Below are 20,000 nucleotides of genomic sequence, written 5' to 3'. Positions count from 1 at the left end.
CAAAATCCCAGTGGTCAAGAGACTCATAAAGAAAATATACATAAACTAACAATATTCCGACAAAGAAAATGAATAAGGTGAATCTTGTGAATATCCTAATTGATGCAATTAGGAAAAAAGAATAAAGAATGCCAAAAGCATGCAAACTGTGTAAGGTTTGGTATAGCATAGTCAATCCACAAAACCTAATCAGAAAATGTGCTGCATGCAACATTCCGACCCATCCACAGTGTGCTGAGGTAATACAAGATTCGAGAAAAGATACAAGTAATTTTTTGTTCAACATGTCTATCATGGATAGACAATGTTATTAAAATCAAGATTGAATGTACAAATAGTTGAGGATGAAGAAGAAGAGGAAGAGGAAGAAGAAGAAGAGAAGAAGAGGAAAAACGGAAGAGAAGTAAACAAAAATGAAATGACAGAAAAAAAATAAGGAAAACAAAGAACAAGATAAAAGTATGGATGCAGAGATACTCATTGATACTACATATGAGGCAATAAAGCAGCATACCTACGAAGAAATAAATTACGATATGACAACAGAAAAGCAAATCCCGAAGAGGCTCTACCCAGATCTACACAATGACGGGAAAGAGGAAAAATAGACAAGAAAGACAAAATCTGCAACCTTTTGAAAAGAGGGAATTGCAGATTTGGAGAAAGATGTTACTACAAACATCCTAAGATATGTCAAAACTATGAAATATATGGTAAAATGTGCATACTTAGATGGAACTATGGGGATGATTGCAGAGATCTGCATCCAAAAATATGTAAAAAACCAAAATAAAGAAGGAAAAGGATGTAAGTGCGACAAAAAATGCAAATATATGCACCCTGTAGCCATGAATCATAATCAAATAAATAACCAACCAAGTAATAAAATCCAAAATAAGAAAGAAACAAATAAAGAGAGAAATCAAGAATATCAGGTAAAAGAGAAAAGCAAAACCACCAATGAGATATGCAGAGGTGTCAGCAAAAAATTTCAAAGCATCAGCTCCGAAATTCTACTCAAGAGATAATAACTGTATTTATTATGCAAGAGGATATTGCAGAAACGGAGAAAATTGCAGATTCAGACACAAAATGAATAATTATGATGAAGGAAGATCAAATATTATGGAAAAGTTGGATTTTTTAATGTCAGAATTTCTGGAAATGAAAAAAAGAACAACATACCAGAAACAGGAAAGAGACATGGGAAAATCCATACCTATTACTACCATTATTAAATGAAGGAGAAAACACGCAAACCATCATAGTGATGAATGCGCAGGGTTTAGTTAGCAGTAACTCAAAAGAAAAATAGAGTACTTAGAAGAACTAACCAAAATGAAAAGAAAATAGATATAATGAATATAAGTGAAACCTGGTATTCCCAAGAGACTGGGAATGATGATCAAATAAAAGGGTTCCAAACTTATAGATCAGATAGAAAAAATAGGAATCAAGGGGGAACCGCAATATATGGGAAAGACAAAAACAAGGAAAAATATATGAGAAATATAGTAACTCAGAATGTGAACTAATAGCGGTAGAATTTGAATCTGAAAAATTGATGAACATAGTAATATATAGACCTCTATACTAAAGAGTTTGACTTAATAAAATTGAAAAATTGGATGATATGTAGAAATCACAAGGACTGGACTATTCTCCTATACTGGTGACTTCAACTTTCCTTTCGTGGAATGGAAAGAAACGAACAATAGGAGATTGTGGTTGTACTTATACATATAAAAAAGAGAGTAATAGTAGTGCAGAAGATAAGAGGCAATTTGAAAAGCTATTAGATATGCTACTAGAATACAACATTCAACAAATCAAATCACCTGCAACAGAAAGGAAAATACTTTAGACCTAGTATTTGTGAACGAGATGAATTATGTTAAAGAAATAATAGTTTATAATGCGAGTATTTCAGACCATAATGTCATAGAATTAACAGTTCATACCAAAGCAAGTGAAAATAGAGATAAGCAAGAAATGAAAAAGTGGGAAGGATATGGAAAATACAACTTCTACAGTAAAAATATAAAATGGTCAGAAATTAATGAAGAATTAAACAAAGATTGGGATAACCTTTTCGTAAGTGATGACATAAGGGTAAATACGGAGATATTATTATAAAATATTGGAGAAAATAGTGGAAAAAATATATACCGAAGAAGAAAAGTAAACATCATTCATGCATACCAAGAGACAGAAGGATCTTGTTCCAGAAAATCAGAAAGTGGAAAAAAGGTCTTGCAAAAGAAAAAAATGCATGGAAAGTAAGAACTAAAAAAGTAAGATAGAAAATGCAGAACAAAAGATATACAATCAAAAACGAAAATGAAAAAACGGACTTGGAAGAAAAAAACCCTATAAAATATCAAGCAAAAACCCCAAAACTATTATACTCATATGCGAAGAAGATGAATAAAAGAAGAATAGAAATAGGCCCCCCTCTGAGAATTGAAGGGAGATTAACGAATGAAAAAAAGGAAATTTGCAACATACTGGCAGAACGATATAAGAGAGAAATTCACCCCTAGAATAGATAATGAAGATAATGATATAGAAGTAAGGGAAGAAAAATAAGTGAATATTTAGCTGACATAGAAATTAATGAAGCTGATATTGTGCAGGCAATTAATGAAATTAAAAATGGAGCTGCTGCAGGGCCGGAGGAGTCCCTGCTATTTTGTTAAAGACAGTAGTTCATTCTATCGCAAAGCCACTTGCAATATTATTAAGACAAAGTGTAGATACAGGCAAGATTTATGATGAGCACAAATTAGCATATATCACCCTACTTTCAAAAGTGGATCAAGACTAGAGGCAAGTAAATTATAGGCCTGTGAGTCTAACATCACATATTATGAAAGTGTATGAAAGGGTAATGAAGAAAATATTATATGAAATTATAAAAAAATAATTTGTTTAATATAGGACAACACGGTTTCGTACCCAGAAAAAGTACACAAACCCAAACTGTTAGTCCACCGTGAGAACATATTCAAAAATATGAAAAGCGGAAATGAAACAGATGTGGTTTATCTAGACTTTGCAAAAGCTTTTGACAAAGTAGACCATAATATATTAGCAAAGAAAATTAGAAAACACAATATCGTAGATAAAGTAGGAAGATGGTTAAAAGAATTTTTACACAACAGAAAACAGATAGTTATTGCAAACGATGAGAATTCGGATGAAACCAAGGTAATATCCGGTGTGCCACAAGGTACGGTGCTAGCTGCAATATTGTTTGTTATTATGATTGAAGACATAGACAGTAATGTTAAGGATTCGGTAGTGAGTAGTTTCGCTATGACACAAGAATAAGTAGAGAAATTACTTGTGATGAAGATAGGAACGCTCTACAAAGAGACCTTAACAAAGTATATGATTGGGCAGAGGTAAATAGGATGGTATTTAACTCTGATAAATTTGAATCAATAAATTATGGAGACAGAGAAGGAAAGCTATATGCATATAGGGGGGACCTAATAATGAGACAATACAAATAAGGAAGCAGTTAAAGACCTTGGTGTGATGATGAATAGGAAACATGTTATGCAATGATCAAATAGCAATTTTGTTGGCAAAATGTAAAGCAAAAATGGGAATGTTGTTACGGCACTTCAAAAACAAGAAAAGCTGAACACATGATTATGCTTATAAAACATATGTTCGTAGTCCACTTGAATATTGCAATATGATATGGTACCCACACTATCAAAAGGATATTGCCACAAATAGAGAGTGTACAAAGGTCCTTTACAGCTAGAATAGAAGAAGTTAAGGACCTTGACTACTGGGAAAGACTACAATCCTTAAAATTATATAGTCTGAAAGGAGAAGAGAACGCTACATGATAATTCAGGCATGGAAACAGATAGAAGGAATAACAGAAAATATCATGGAACTAAAAATATCAGAAAGAGCAAGCAGAGGTAGATTAATAGTGCCCAAAAACTATACCAGGAAAAATAAGGAAAGCACACAGGACATTAATCCACTACGCACCGCATCGATAATGCAGCGTCTATTCAATGCGTTGCCAGCTCATCTGAGGAATATATCAGGAGTGAGCGTAGATGTGTTTTAAGAACTAAGCTCGACGAAAATATGCTAAACTGCATCCCAGACCATCCAAGATTGGAAGATGCAAAATATACCGGAAGATGTACTAGCAACTCTCTGGTAGACATTAGAGGCGCCTCACACTGAGGGACCTGGGCAACCCGAACGAACTGTAAGTCTGTAAGGTAAGGGTAAGGTCTCTCTCCCCCTCTCTCTCTCTCTCTCTCTGTCTCTCTCTCTCCGTGTGTGTAAGTGGTTTTACGTGTGTGTGCCTTTTTGTCTTGTAAATGAACACCCACGGATTATTTCTCTCTCTCTCTCTCTCTCTCTCTCTCTCTCTCTCTCTTCGATGAAACTCTCTCTCTCTTCTCTCTCTCTATAAAAATTAAATCTCTCTCTCTCTCTTCTCTCTCTCTCTCTCTGTGTGTCTGCCCCTTTAAGTCGTATAAATGTATACACACGAGTTATCTCTCTATTTTTACATATGAACAAATTCTCTCTCTCTCTCTCTCTCTCTCTCTCTCTCTCTCTCTCAATTATAAAAAGTATTGAGAATAAACTACGAAATCTATTCCCTTTAACACTACCAGATCATTATTCACACTACCACACTTATTCATCTCCTTTATATTATCCCAATTCTTTCATTTTTCTTTTCATTTATGAACTAAAAAAAAGACCATTTTCTTGTCGTCAAGAGAACTGAAGCAAGCCAAAGCTTTCGACTGGCACTAATGGCCACCCATTCAAGAAATGACCATGCATACCAGCCCTTAAATCCCCCACAAATCTTTGTTATTGTCTTGCTTCGAATTCATTTCTCCTTTTAGATTTCCTCTGAATTTTTTCACAACCTTCAAAGTAAGTGTGGGTAAATATTAGATAACAAGAGAAATGTTTCAGAAACTACTGCATAAATTTTTTAGCTTACTCAGGGAGTAAGCCTACCAACTACTTTGTAGTTGCTATTGTGTAGGAGGGTAGGAAAGGTCTATGGAAGAGCCTGAAATGGTCTGATAAGGGTGTTTCGCATTGAGGTAAAGATACAGGAATTTTAGGATAGGATATTTATGATTTGTTTATTAGAATGAAAATGTCGAAGATAAATAATGCGCGTGTTAAACAGCACAGAAAAATAATTTCTTATAAGATATAGCGTATTAATTTTAATTTTCGTTGGTGAAACAAGGCTTTATTTCACCAAAGATTTTAGCACGTTTTAATTTACATTAATTAAGTTGGGAATGTAATGTTGACAACTTATGGGAGAGGGGTTAATCTGCATGTGTCCAGAGTATGCTGGAGGTCGGATCACGCCTTGTTTTAATATTTCCTTATAATGTTGTATTCAGTCTTAATACTCTAGGATTCATAAAAAAAACAAAAGGCAGTAAAATTAGATATGTAGAGAGCTCCTAAATATTTTTTTGGATATGGAAGGCATAAATGTAATCTAGCTTAAAAGTATAAGTAGGAATAATCATAAACTTTAAAGAAAACATATAGGTACAACCAGACAGTCTTTTGTCTCTACATTCGCCACAAATGTCAGACTGAACCCTCTTGTATAAATACGAATAAACGTAGACTTTAAGGGAAACATATGGGTACCTCCTGATCTTTTTTGCCTCAAAATTCACCACAAATGTTAGATTGAAGCCTTCAGTATAAGTATGAATAAGCATAAACTTTCAGGGAAGCATATAGGTACAACCAGATACTTTTCTGCCTTAACATTCGCCACAAATGTCAGACTGAAGCCCTCAAGTATAAACGTCAACTTATGGGGAATATAGAGGTACCTCCAGATACTCTTTTGTCTCAACATTCACCACAAATGTTAAACTGAAACCTCAAGTATAAATACGAATAAAAATGGACTGTCAGGGAAACATATAGTTAGAGCCAGATACTCTTTTGCCTCAACATTTGCCTAACCTCACATACAACTACGAACGACCGAACCCACTGAGAATTACGCACATCCCAAACTTTTCTCTTCCTCTCCTCAAAAATTTTGAACCCTGGACTACCTGTGAGAATTACCCTGGGGGAGTGTAGCAGAAAATGAGGCTGTCCCAAGGGGCCCCTTTTTCCTAAGGCCCTCCTCCTCCTCCGCCGCCTCCTCCGCCGCCTCCTCCTCCTCCTCCTCCTCTTTCCCAAGGACGCTACTTTCAAAAGGAGGGAGGTCTTTACAAAAACACGGATGAAGGAGAGAGAGAGAGAGAGAGAGAGAGAGGCCGAGAATGACCGCTATAAGTACTTCAGGTACTTTACTTTAGAGAGAGGTTTCCGTCTACTAAAGAGTTGGAGTATAAGTATTTTTTTTATATATTTAAAAAAAAAAATTTTTTGGGGTTAGTTTAGGAAATGAAGTTTGTAATCAACTAAGCTTGCATCTTCTCTAATCATTTTCTTCTGCTTCTTCTCATTATGATTATTATTTGATACAGACCTCAAAATTATTATTAATTAATGGAGATATTGACTGAAGGTGGGTTATATGTTATATATATATAGATATATATATATATATATATATATATATATATATATAATATATACGTATATATAATATATATATATATATCTATATATATATATATATATATATATATATATATATATATATATATATATATATATATATTACAACGTATATATACGTTATATATACTATACATATATATATTATACATATATATATATATATATATATTATATATATATGTTATATATATATATATATATATATATATATATATATATATTATATATATATATATAGTATAAAATAAAGATAATGCCACGAAGGAAAAATAAACGAAGGAGTCTGCAAGATCTTTCGACATTAAAAGTCCTTTACTGAGCAGTTACTGACAAAAAAAGTACGAGAAAAAGGACAATACAAAAAGAAGGTTTCGTATCACTGACAAGAGGAGGGATTATAAAGGGATTAGTACCTAGAATCCGACACACCTGGGAAGATAACAAACCTTCCCAAAACAAGCATAAACAATGGTGCAATTAAAGGTTTGAGACAATCATCTCAGATACAATCTCCAGGACAATTGTCTGGAGATTGTATCTGAGATGATTGTCCCTTAAACCTTTATTGCACCCATTGTTTATGCTTTTTGTTTGGGAAGGTTTGTTATCTTCCGGTGTGTCGAATTCTAGGTACTAATCCCTTTAAATAATCCCTATCTGTCAGTTTATACGAACCTTCTTGTATTGTCTTTTCTCGTACTTTTGTCAGTAACTGCTCAGTAAAGGACTTTTAAACGAAAGAAAATCTTGCAGACTCCTTCGTTTATTTTACCTTCGTGGCATTTATCTTTATTTATGGATTTATCACGTTCCTAACTTTCGTGATTCAGTTTTATACATATATATATATATATATTATATATATATATATATATACTATATATATATATATATATATATATATATATATATATATATATATATATATATATATATATATATAGATATATTTATATATATATATATATATATATATATATATATATATATATATATATATATATATATATATATGTATATATAAAAGTGTGTGTGTGTGTGCGCGTGTATACATATATACATATATATAAATGAGTGTGTGTGTATGTGTTTGTCTGTGTGAAGAGGAAAAGAGCTTCTAGTGCATATAATACTTGTAACAATTTTGCCTACTCATACATAATCCCATATTTTTGGAGCGAGAGAGAGAGAGAGAGAGAGAGAGAGAGAGAGAGAGAGAGAGAGAGAGAGAGAGGACTGCAAACCGCGAACCACCGCACAGACACTGCAGTTATTATAATTCCTGCCTTTGAAAATTCTGATTCCCTATTCCCGATTCCCAAAAATGAAAACGTTTAGAAAATCATCAGCTTCGCGGTTTCCTCCCCCAGATTCGCGGACCTTTGTAAAAAGGCCCGAACTCTTGAATAAAATTTGAATCTATTTCAATGCGTTCGGCTGAGGGTGCAATGCTGCTTCTTTGCTCATTCCTGTGAAGATTGGATGAAAGGCTGAAATCGCGAGGTCAACTCCTTTATTAGAATAAGTTCACGAATAGATAGAAATGTATTGAATTGCGAGGAGCATAGTTCTTGGGTATAGTAATACAGTATGCAGACAGTATTACTTGTCTAAAAGTATTTTCCTTGTATCTTAATATGTTTTAATCTGTTTATTAGTTTAATGATTTTAATTTTTCCTTTTTTTTTCTATAAGTGGGATCTCTTCTTTCTGTATTTCTCTTCATTTCCTCTGACTTCTTCCTAATGAACACCGTAATGTTCTTTAATGTGACTATTTTGAATAATCCACTTAATAGATTCAATATTTCTAACTATTTTGTAACTTTACCTAAGATATTCAAAATGTAACTATTTTGAAACTTACCCAAAAACATTCAAAATGAAACTATTTTGAAACTTGCTCTAAAATATTCCAGATTTTAAACTGTTTTCAAACTTCCCCCAAAAAATTCAGCCTATAACTTTTTTCAAACATAGCCTAAAATATTCGAAATGTAACCATTTTGAAACTTAATCTAAAATATCCAAAATATGAAACTATATTGAAACTTTCATGAAAATATTCAAGATTTCAAACTATTTCGAAACTTCTCCAAAAATATTCCAAATGTAACTTTTTTGAAACTTAACCTAAAATATTGAAAATTTTAAACTATCTTGAGACTTCCCTGAAAATGTAAAAAATTTGAAACTATTTTTGAGCTTCCCCTAAAATATTCAAAATTTCAAACTATTTCGAAACTTCCCCTAAAATATTCAAAATGCAACTTTCGGAACTTCCCTAAAATATTCAAAATTCCAAACGGTTTTCAAACTTCCCTTAAAATATTCAAAATGTAACTAATTTGAAACTCCCCTAAAATATTCATAATGTAATTATTTTGAAACTCCCCTAAAATATTCATAATGTAATTATTTGGAAACTTCTCCTAAAATATTCAAAATGTAACTATTTGGAAATTTCCCCTAAAATATTCAAAATTTCAAACTATTTCGAAACTTTCCCTAAAAACTTCAAAATACAGTTTTCGGAACTTCCCTAAAATATTCAAAATTCCATACGGTTTTCAAACTTCCCTTAACATATTCAAAATGTAACTAATTTGAAACTCCCCTAAGATATTCATAATGTAATTATTTTGAAACTTCCCCTAAAATATTCAAAATTTCTAACTGTTTTCAAACTTCACCTAAAACATTCAGAATTTTAAACTTTTCTGATCCTTCCCTCAACAGATCCAGTATATCACGAAACAAACGTACGTACATTTCTATTGTGGGAATTCAATTCCCTTCATGAGAGGAGGTTGCATTTCTTCCTGACAATTAATTACGACTTGATTTACAAATCGCAATCAGGCTGATATGCACGAATCTGGACATCACAGGAAGACACACTTCAAAACAATACTCGTAACCCAGGACGGTTCAATTAAAATTATCTTGATTGCAATTTTAGAATTCAGATGATCACCTCTGATCGAGACTGACTGTGATTGATTGGCGTTTATATTAACGCCCCGTTTCCAGGTCTCTCAAAACTGGAATTAGTGCGTCAGTTCAGAAAATTGGGTTCCTGCTTGTGTATATTGAATGGGAGGATTCATTTAAAAGATTAATTAATTAAACAGGCTACGCTATTTCATTGTAATGGGAATGAATGTTATTATTGTTAGTTTTTATTGTTAATATCATTATTATTCATCTGGAACAAGCCCACCAAAGGGGGCCCTAATTTGAAATTCAAGCTTCCAAAGAATATATTTTTATTATCATTATTATTATTATTATTATTATTATTATTCAGTAGATGAAATAAACCCTGTTCCCATCACATGAACAGCCACCACAAGCTTCCAAGGATAATATATATATATATATATATATATATATATATATATATATATATATATATATATATATATATATATGTGTGTGTGTGTGTGTGTGTGTGTGTGTGTGTGTGTGTGTGTGTGTGTGTTCGTGCGTGCAAGCGTATACGAATATCTGTGAGTGTGAGAGCATATAATTCATATTTAAATTTAGAAAACTATGCAATTTATAAACCAGAGAAAAAAAAATTTAAAAATCGCAAAATACAAGACAAGGACTAAGATAACCTCTCGGGAAATTACATTTACTTCCCAATGTTGTGAACGGGGGAAATAGCATCGATTATATTAAGCATTATATCGTAATGGGTATATTTCCAGGGAGCTCTTGGTAAATGCACATCGGAGGAGTTGATTTTTACAAAGATTGTATTGTATATCCAACAGAGCAAAATTTATATATATATATATATATATATATATATATATATATATATATATATATATATATATATATATATATATATATGTGTGTGTGTGTGTGTGTGTGTGTGTATGTGTGTGTGTGTGTGTATTTCAGAGCTGTATACGCCCATCAACATGATCATTCATGCATAATGTTATTTTAACTTTGTTGAAAAAAAAAAAAAAAACTGACGTTAATGGTATAAGGATTATACACACACTCTCTCTCTCTCTCTCTTTCTCTCTTCTCTCTCTCTCTCTCTCTCTCTCTCTCAGAACCAGGATAAACGTAAAAAACCTTTACTTCAAAAATAATCAAGTAGAAAATGCGCTGAATTTTCTTCGGCGCAATCGAGTTTTCTGTGCAGAGTATAATCAAGGCCAAAGAAAATACAGGGTGTCCATAAAGTCCAAGTACCATTAGAAGTATTTATTGCCTGTAATGGTACTGGGACTTTGTGGACACCCTGTAGATCTATCTCTCGTTGGTCTCGGTATGATTGCTGTATGAGCCGCCGTCCATGAAACTTTAACCACGGCCAGGTGGTGGCCTGTCCTATGTGGTTGCTAGACGCACGATCATGACTAACCTTAACGTTAAATAAGATACAAACTACTGACGCTAGTGGGCTGCAAATTGGTATGATGATCATCCACCCTCCAATCATCAAGCATACCAAATGGCAGCTCTCTAGCCCCTGTAGTTTTGATTTTATCCTATCTAAATTTAACGTTAAATATAATAAAATCTACTGAGGATAGAGGGCTGCAAATTGGTATGCTGATCAGCCACCCTCCAATCATTGAACGTACCAAATGGCAGCCATCTAACCTCAGTAGTTTTTATTTTATTTTATTCGTGGTTAAAGTTGGCCAAGGACTGTGTCTAGCAACATTACACCGAGACCACCGAAAGATAGATCTATTTTCGGTGGCCTGGATTATACGCTGAAGAAACTACGGTTCATATTTTACTTCTTTTTCTTTTTTCTTTTTTAATTCGAGACAGGAAAAAATCGAAAAAGGTGAGAATGGTTCTCAAAGAGCGAGCGTGACTCGTTCGGTGTTTTGAAACGACGGACGAAAGTTTCGTTGAAAAATCCATTAGAAGGTTTAATCCACCCACTTGTGGCTTCCCAACTCCTTTCAATGACGAAAGGGTTGAGTTCTGGTCTCTTCCAAGGGGACACGCACACAAGATTCTCCCTCCACCTTCCTCCAAGAGGACACCTTAAGGTGACACCTTGCCCTCCACCCTCCTCCAAGGGGACACCTTGCCTTAAGAAGTGTTTCAAGACGAACACTTGATACAGAATGACGTCTTCCTTGTCTTACCCTTATAGCAAACACATTCTTTGATGGGGAAAGGGAAAATGGAAATCTCTGAAGGTCCTTTATTCCTCACAACGTTGGACCGTGGATACACAAAAAAAAATCTCCCTCCTGAGGAGGAGGAAGGAGGAAGAAGTCGTGCAATTGGAACTACTTCAGAAGTTCAAGAGGAGATGCCCTAATGCTATAACTCTCCTCGTCGTAGTTTGATATTTTAATAGAATTTATACTTATTTGTTAGTCTGTTGATTTACCTGTCTTTCAAAAGATGTCTTCTTTCTGTATTTTCAATTTTTACGTTCAGTTACTATTTTGGAATGAACGCCATAATATTCTTTGGAAGCTTTTTGAATTTCATGTCAGTGGCCCCTTTGGTGGTGGGCTTGTTCCATACGAATAGGATTTATCTTCTAAATAATGATAATAATAATATATTCTATGGAAGCTTGAATTGCAAGTCAGTGACCGCTTTGTAGGATTTCTTCAATAATAATAATAATAATAATAATAATAATAATAATAATAATAATAATAATAATAATAATAATAATAATAATAATAAGTGGTACGAGCACCACCTGAGGGAGTGATAGAAAACGATGAGGCAAAGATCATCTGGGACTATGGTATCAGAACGGATAGGGTGATACGTGCAAACAGACCAGACGTGACGTTGATCGACAAAGTCAAGAAGAAAGTATCACTCATTGATGTCGCAATACCATGGGACACCAGAGTTGAAGAGAAAGAAAGGGAAAAATTGGATAAGTATCAAGATCTGAAAATAGAATAAGAAGGATATGGGATATGCCAGTGGAAATCGTACCGTAATCATAGGAGCACTAAGCACGATCCCAAGGTTCCTGAATAGGAATCTAGAAAAACTAGAGGCTGAAGTAGCTCCAGGACTCATTGCAGAAGAGTGTGATCCTAGAAACGGCACACATAGTAAGAAAAGTGATGGACTCCTAAGGAGGCAGGATGCAACCCGGAACCCCACACTATAAATATCACCCAGTCGAATTGGAGTACTGTGATAGAGCAAAAAAAAAAAAAAAAAAAAAATAAAATAATAATAATAATAAAAATGATATTGTTAAAGATGTCCACAATTATATATTAAAAATATATTTCTATGTAAAAATAGAACTAAGACTTTCGAACACCTGAGCGGTGTTCCTCATCAGTGTAACGTTAAAATGTTAATACATTTACATTTTAAAGTTACACTGATGAGGAACACCGTTCAGGTGTTTGAAAGTCCTTGTTCTATGTTTACAGAGAAATATATTTTTAATATATAATTGTGGATATTTTTTAACAATTTGTTTTCACGAGACTGTGAATTTCTTAACAATAATAATATTATTTTTAGGAATAGGGTTCATCTTCCAAAAAATAACAATAATAATAATAAAGAAATTATCTAGAAGAGGGCATCACACTTTCCCAAACCTCTTGTGGCGAACGCCCTGAGAGAGGGACGATTCCCGTAGGCGTTGGACGGAATGTAGGAGACGCAGAGGTATAATCTCCTCCTCTACTCCCGTCTCTCTCCTACCTCAAAGAAGGGCGTCGCTCGAACTCTATAGTTTATTGAATGGGACGTCTGCCGCCTTCCCTGAATCCCCAGGGGACAGACTCCCTTGCTAAAGAGAAGGTGGAGGGGACACTCCCCCCCCCCCCCCCCCCCACCCCCCCACCCTCCCTCTCTCTTCTTCTTCTTCTTCTTCTTCTTTTTCTTCTTCAGTAGAACATCCCTTAGGAAGAAGTGACAGAGAAGAGACTAGTGGTCTCCTCCAACCATCTCCTATCCCCCGGGGAATACCCCGGGGGAGGGGGGAGGGGAGGTGACCCCCCGCCCCCCTCCCTCTGACATTTACCTTTAAAACCCACCCGAGCACTTACTGCCTGTCTCAATGTGACATATCTCCTGCCCACACTTGGTCGTATCTCTCTCTCTCTCTCTCTCTCTCCTCTCTCTCTCTCTCTCTCTCTCGTTTTCAATTTGCTTTAATGTATTTCACCTTTTGTTCATAGTTCTCTCTCTCTCTCTCTCTTCTGATGTACTCTTGGAAATATCATCGGTTCAAGAAACAAACATCGGGTGTAGGGGGTGTTGACCATAACTATAAATTAGAACGATTCGGTCAGCAAAGCTCTATATAGGAGTTGAGATGCACTTGTATATTTGTCAAACTTACTTACATTGCACACTTACATACATACATGCATACACATATACATGCACACACACATTATATATATATATATATATAGTATATATATATATATATATATATTATATATATATATATATATTATATATATATATATATATATATAATATTGCAGTCAGCAAGATATATAGACTTCAGGAGGGTCCATGATACACATGTTGTTAAAAAGGCCAAGTTTATTAACCAAAAAAACGTTTCGCACTACTCAGTGCATCATCAGTCTGTGAAAAGTAAAAGACACAATAAAAATACATTATTAACATAAAAGGAATTCACAAAGTAATTAAAATTTACAGTTAAAACAATAAAAAGTAAAGCATAAAAAGTACACAAAACAGAAAATAAAAAGAGACTACCAAAACACCAACCGTCCATAAACCGAGAGAAGAGGGAATGACATACAATGGCGTCCAAAGGCCAGACGACACTATGCCAGATACAAAGTTGCTGAAGAAGTATTACCATTGAGAGAGGGAACCAGTCTTTTTATATATAATGTTTCTAAAGTTGTTAAGTGGTTTGGGTCCCTTACATAACCAATTATTGAAAAGTGTTGTTTCAGGACTTCGGTTTTACATAAGGCGGCATGATTTCTAATATTAGAAAATTTCAATGTTAGTCGTGGCCGTTTTTCATTTAGACCCTTGTATCTGTAACATGTTAAGAAGATGACCTCAAATATATAATTACTGACTTAAATAAAAATCAGTTGCCTTAGAGTTATTAAATTTTATTTTAATGTATGTCCGTCATGTTTTGTGAATATGGTTTTGTTACCAGGTTCCGTATAGCTGTCACCTATAATCCTTTAATTGTCTGGAGATTGTATCTGAGATGATTGTCTTAAACCTTTAATTGCACCCTTTGTTTATGCTTGTTTGGGAAGGTTTCTTATCTTCCAGGTGTGTCGGATTCTAGGCACTAATCCCTTTATAATCCCTATCTGTCAGTTATACGAACCTTCTTGTATTGTCTTTTCTCGTATTTTTGTCAGTATCTGCTTCAGTAAAGGGCTTTTAAGTCGAAAGATCTCGCAGACTCCTTCGTTTATTTTCCTTCGTGGCATTTATCTTTATATATATATATATATATATTATATATATATATATATATATATATATATATATATATATATATATATATATATATATATATATATATATATATATTTACACACATTTTATTTACACGTAGATATCACTTGCATGCATTTATAACATACACATTTTATTTGTATCTTCACATACATACATACATACATACATACTACATACTACATACATACATATATATACCCACAGTAACCTGCGCCATTGAAATCTTTTCACTCGACTCCAGCTTCCATTTAGCCGAGTTCTATTGCCTTTCTCTCTCTTTTTTCTTTTTCTTTTTTAAGGTTTAAGCAATTTTTCCAAATCCATTCCCAGGGCACACCGCTCTCTCTCTCTCTCTCTCTCTCGTCGTAGTAGCCATCTTGCTTGGTGAGACGTACCCGCGTGAAGTCACAATAATCAACAGATATCACAAGTTTAACATACGACTAGAATTTGAGAAATATCTAGAGTGTTCGTGAACTATCGGTGATAAGATTAGTGTGAAAATAGTAGGATAAAGCGTCTTCTAAGTTAGTTTATCAAGTGTAATACTATAAATCAGAACAAGATGGCAGTAAGTTCCAACTGCGGGAAAAGGTGGCGTAATTTGGCGTGTCTAGCAGATTCGCAATACGATGAGGTAGCAGGAAGGGAACTGGCATTTCTCATCTATGAAATCAGCAACAGTCCTAACCAAAAAGATACAAAAGCATTCATAGATATATTAGGAAGGATATAATCCTTCAAACTGGAACAAATCTAATGAAAACATCTTGAAAATAATTGAAGAAGTTCCAAATAAAATCCAAGTGGTCAAGAGACTCATAAAGAAAATATACATAAACCAACATATTCCGACAAAGAAAATGATAAGGTGAATCTTGTGAATATACTAATTGATGCATTAGGAAAAAAAGAATGCCAAAAGCATGCAAACTGTGTAAGGTTTGGTATAGCATAGTCAATCCACAAAACCTAATCAGAAAATGTGCTGCATGCAACATTCCGACCCATCCACAGTGTGCTGAGGTAATACAAGATTTGAGAAAAGATACAAGAATTTTTTGTTCAACATGTCTATCATGGATAGACAATGTTATTAAATCAAGATTGAATGTACAAATAGTTGAGGATGAAGAAGAAGAGGAAGAGGAAGAAGAAGAAGAAGAAGAAGAAGACGGAAGAGAAGTAAACAAAATGAAATGACAGAAAAAACAAAAATAAGGAAAACAAAGAACAAGATAAAAGTATGGATGCAGAGATACTCATTGATACTACATATGAGGCAATAAATGCAGCATACCTACGAAGAAATAAATTACGATATGACAACAGAAAAGCAAAATCCCGAAGAGGCTCTACCCAGATCTATACAATGACGGAAAGAGGAAAAAAATAGACAAGAAAGACAAAATCTGCAACCTTTTGAAAAGAGGGAATTGCAGATTTGGAGAAAGATGTTACTACAAACATCCTAAGATATGTCAAACTATGAAATATATGGTAAATGTGCATACTTAGATGGATATGGGGATGATTGCAGAGATCTGCATCCAAAAATATGTAAAAACCTAAAAGAAGGAAAAGGATGTAAGTTCGACAAAAAAATGCAAATATATGCACCCTGTAGCCATGAATCATAATCAAATAAATAACCAACCAAGTAATAAAATCCAAAATAAGAAAGAAACAAATAAAGAGAGAAATCAAGAATATCAGGTAAAAGAGAAAAGCAAACCACCATGAAGATATGCAAGAGGTGTCAGCAAAGAATTTCAAAGCATCAGCTCCGAAATTCTACTCAAGAGATAATAACTGTATTTATTATGCAAGAGGATATTGCAGAAACGGAGAAAAATTGCAGATTCAGACACAAAATGAATAATTATGATGAAGGAAGATCAAATATTATGGAAAAGTTGGATTTTTTAATGTCAGAATTTCTGGAAATGAAAAAAAGAACAACATACCAGAACAGGAAAGAGACATGGGAAAATCCTTATTACTATCAGTATTAAATGAAGGAGAAAACACGCAAACCATCATAGTGATGAATGCGCAGGTTTAGTTACGAGTAACTCAAAAAGAAAAATAGAGTACTTAGAAGAACTAACCCAAAATGAAAAGAAAATAGATATAATGAATATAAGTGAAACCTGGTATTCCAAGAGACTGGGAATGATGATCAAATAAAAGGGTTCCAAACTTTATAGATCAGATAGAAAAAATAGGAATCAAGGGGGAACCGCAAATATATGGGAAAGACAAAAAACAAGGAAAAATATATGAGAAATATAGTAACTCAGAATGTGAACTAATAGCGGTAGAATTTGAATCTGAAAAATTGATGAACATAGTAATATATAGACCTCCTAATACTAAGAGTTTGACTTAATAATTGAAAAATTGGATGATATATGTAGAAATCACAAGGACTGGACTATTCTCCTATCTGGAGACTTCAACTTTCCTTTCGTAGAATGGAAAGAACGAATAGGAGATTGTGGTTGTACTTATACATATAAAAAAGAGAGTAATAGTAGTGCAGAAGATAAGAGGCAATTTGAAAAGCTATTAGATATGCTACTAGAATACAACATTCAACAAATAAATCACCTGCCAACATGAAAGGAAAATACTTTAGACCTAGTATTTGTGAACGAGATGAATTATGTTAAAGAAATAATAGTTTATAATGCGAGTATTTCAGACCATAATGTCATAGAATTAACAGTTCATTCCAAAGCAGTGAAAATAGAGATAAGCAAGAAATGAAAAAAGTGGGAAGGATATGGAAAATACAACTTCTACAGTAAAAATATAAAATGGTCAGAAATTAATGAAGAATTAAACAAAGATTGGGATAACATTTTCGTAAGTGATGACATAAGGGTAAATACGGAGATATTATATAAAAATATGGAGATAATAGTGGAAAAATATATACCGAAGAAGAAAAGTAAACATCATTCATGCATACCAAGAGACAGAAGAATCTTGTTCCAGAAAATCAGAAAGTGGAAAAAGGTCTTGCAAAAGAAAAAAATAAAATGCATGGAAAGTTATAGAACTAAAAAGTAAGATAGAAAATGCAGAAAAAAAGATTATACATCAAAAGAAAATGAAAAACGGGACTTGGAAGAAAAGAACATAGTAAATATCAAGCAAAACCCCAAACTATTATACTCATATGCGAAGAAGATGAATAAAAGAAGAATAGAAATAGGCCCTCTGAGAATTGAAGGGAGATTAACGAATGAAAAAAAGGAAATTTGCAACATACTGGCAGAACGATATAAGAGAGAATTCACCCCTAGAATAGATAATGAAGATAATGATATAGAAGTAAGGGATGAAAATAGTGAATATTTAGCTGACATAGATATTAATGAAGCTGATATTGTGCAGGCTATTAATGAAATTAAAAATGGAGCTGCTGCAGGGCCTGATGGAATTCCTGCTATTTTGTTAAAGAAAGTAGTTCATTCTATCGCAAAGCCACTTGCAATATTATTAAGACAAAGTGTAGATACAGGCAAGATATATGATGAGCACAAATTAGCGTATATTACCCCTACTTTCAAAAGTGGATCAAGACTAGAGGCAAGTAATTATAGGCCTGTGAGTCTAATCATACATATAATGAAAGTGTATGAAAGGGTAATGAAGAAAAATATTATTGAAACATTTAATAAAAAATAATTTGTTTAATAAAGGACAACATGGTTTCGTACCCGGAAAAAGTACACAAACCCAACTGTTAGTCCACCGTGAAAACATATTCAAAAATATGAAAAGCGGAAATGAAACAGATGTGGTTTATTTAGACTTTGCAAAAGCTTTTGATAAAGTAGACCATAATATATTAGCGAAGAAAATTAGAAAACACAATATCGTGGATAAAGTAGGAAGATGGTTAAAAGAATTTTTACACAACAGAAAACAGATAGTTATTGCAAACGACGAGAAATCGGATGAAGCCAAGGTAATATCCGGTGTGCCGCAAGGTACGGTGTTAGCTGCAATACTGTTTTGTTATTATGATTGAAGACATAGACAATAATGTTAAGGATTCGGTAGTGAGTAGTTCGCAGATGACACAAGAATAAGTAGAGAAATTACTTGTGATGAAGATAGGAACGCTCTACAAAGAGACCTTAACAAAAGTATATGATTGGGCAGAGGTAAATAGGATGGTATTTAACTCTGATAAATTTGAATCAATAAATTATGGAGACAGAGAAAGAAAGAAACTATATGCATATAAGGGACCTAATAATGAGACCATCACAAATAAGGAAGCAGTTAAAGACCTTGGTGTGATGATGAATAGGAACATGTTATGCAATGATCAAATAGCAACTCTGTTGGCAAAATGTAAAGCAAAAATGGGAATGTTGTTACGGCACTTCAAAACAAGAAAAGCTGAACACATGATTATGCTTTATAAAACATATGTTCGTAGTCCACTTGAATATTGCAATATGATATGGTACCCACACTATCAAAAGGATATTGCACAAATAGAGAGTGTACAAAGGTCCTTTACAGCTAGAATAGAAGAAGTTAAGGACCTAGACTACTGGGAAAGACTACAATTCTTAAATTATATAGTCTGGAAAGGAGAAGAGAACGCTACATGATAATTCAGGCATGGAAACAGATAGAAGGAATAGCAGAAATATCATGGAACTAAAAATATCAGAAAGAGCAAGCAGAGGTAGATTAATAGTGCCCAAAAATATACCAGGAAAAATAAGGAAAGCACACAGGACATTAATCCACTACGCACCAGCATCGATAATGCAGCGTCTATTCAATGCGTTGCCAGCTCATCTGAGGAATATATCAGGAGTGAGCGTAGATGTGTTTTTAAGAATAAGCTCGACAAATATCTAAACTGCATCCCAG

The sequence above is a fragment of the Macrobrachium nipponense genome, chromosome 27, assembly GCF_015104395.2.
Source record: "Macrobrachium nipponense isolate FS-2020 chromosome 27, ASM1510439v2, whole genome shotgun sequence".
Lineage (NCBI taxonomy): Eukaryota > Metazoa > Arthropoda > Malacostraca > Decapoda > Palaemonidae > Macrobrachium > Macrobrachium nipponense.
Note: the sequence above shows the minus strand (reverse complement) of the source record.